Genomic DNA, 1805 nt, shown 5'->3' with positions numbered 1-1805 from the left:
CTTCTTCCAGATTTGACTTTTTCTCTTCGGTTTGTTGTGGTGGTTTATACAAGCCATGTCTTTGTTGATTGAAAGTGTTATTTTGAGTTGGTTGGTTATTCGGACCTTGTTGGTTATACGAGTTATTATCGGGTCCTTTTGGATTGTAAAGAATGTTTTGATTTCGATTGAAGTTTAGCCTTGGCGGTTGATAATTATTCTGATAATTATTTCCCGGCCTTTGGTTCATGTAGGAAACATTCTCACATTGTTCCATCATTTGCTCAATATTACAATCTTTCATTAAGTGTTGTCCACCGCATTGCTCACAACTGATTCGTATTGCGTGAATATCTTTAGTCATCTTTTCCATTAGTCTTTCGAAAGCATCTATTTTTGCGGAAACAGAATCAAAGTTATGGCTAGAATCGGCTCTAGCCGCTTTAGATGAATGAAAAATATCTTTTTCCTGATGCCACTCATGAGAGTGGGATGCTGTGTTATCAATAATCTTGTGAGCTTCGGTTGCGGTTTTCTTCATAATGGAACCACCAGCTGCTGTGTCGATGTCTTTTCGTGTGGCGATGTAGACGCCTTTATAGAAGATTTGCACTATTTGAAAAGTATCTAAACCATGTTGAGGACATCCTCTCAACATCCTTCCGAATCTTGTCCATGCCTCATATAACGTTTCATTTGGCTTTTGCACGAACGTGGCAATTTCTCCTTGAAGTGTCACGGCTTTAGATGCCGGAAAGAATCTTTGAAGAAATTTCTCAACTAAAACATCTCATGTATCAATCGCTCCTTCAGGTAATGATTCTAACCAATCTTTGGCTTCTCCTTTTAAAGTCAACGGGAACAACATAAGATAAATAGTTTCATCCTCAACTTCTCGAATTTTAAATAGATTACAAATCCTATTAAAAGTTCAAAGATATTCGTTTGGATCTTCTTTTGTTGTACCACCAAATTGGCACTGATTGGTGATCATGTGTAGGATTTGTCCTTTGATTTCAAAATCTGATGCTCTAACATCTGGCTGAATAATGGCTTGACCTTGGCCCGTGCGTATGGCTCTCATTCGGTCTTCCATACTTTGAGGTTCCGTTATTTCCATTTTTGAATTTGTTGAATACGAATCACTAGAGGATTCTGATTTAATGGTTTCTTCCTCGACAATCTCAGATTGTATGATTTGTGGTTCAGGAGGAATGATTAGTGGATCAGGATCTATGAATTGTCCCTCCGGATTCTCAATTGTGAGATTTGGTTCAAAAATTGGATTATCGGAAATTTGAGTTGGAGTACTTGGTCGACTAGATGACGATTCTAAAGAAAAATCAACGGCGACAATATTGGCTAGATGTCTTGATCGAGTTACAGGTGGTGAACGTATGAAAGGTGGTGAACATTTTGCTCGGTGCATTCACTGAATATCCTATTAGTTATAAATATAAAAATTATATAAGTTATTAAATTAATAGAATTTTCTGATTTTGCCCACGTTTCGAATAGCCAATAGATGCAGCAGGTAGCCAGGACCCTTTAAATCGGAAGCCCACAACTCGCCACTAACAAATCCAACTATTACTAAAAACCAGAAAATTTTTTATGTCTATCAATTTAACCGCTTAAAATAATTTTTCGTTTTGAAATTTTACAGAAGAAATAGAAAAATTCTATGTCCTAAAAACTAGAGCGTCGAGAAATAAGAAAGAAAAAGAGCGCGTCGACAAATGTCGAAAAATAAAAGGTTGAAAAATAAGCGTCGAAAAATAAAAAGAAAATAGCGCGAAAAACGGCGTCGCAAAATTCTAAAGCAC

General features: G+C 36.7%; 1 non-coding gene across 1 annotated transcript; it reads left to right on the top strand.

Annotated features, from left to right (window-relative positions):
- Window positions 1-608: 608 nt before the first annotated feature.
- On the top strand, window positions 609-715 carry LOC139860884 (small nucleolar RNA R71). The gene has a single exon (XR_011763507.1). It is a non-coding gene; the product is annotated as a small nucleolar RNA R71 (small nucleolar RNA).
- The last annotated feature ends 1090 nt before the right edge of the window (window positions 716-1805 follow it).

The sequence above is a fragment of the Rutidosis leptorrhynchoides genome, chromosome 7 (assembly GCF_046630445.1).
Source record: "Rutidosis leptorrhynchoides isolate AG116_Rl617_1_P2 chromosome 7, CSIRO_AGI_Rlap_v1, whole genome shotgun sequence".
Lineage (NCBI taxonomy): Eukaryota > Viridiplantae > Streptophyta > Magnoliopsida > Asterales > Asteraceae > Rutidosis > Rutidosis leptorrhynchoides.
This window is presented reverse-complemented; position numbering and strand designations above follow the sequence as displayed.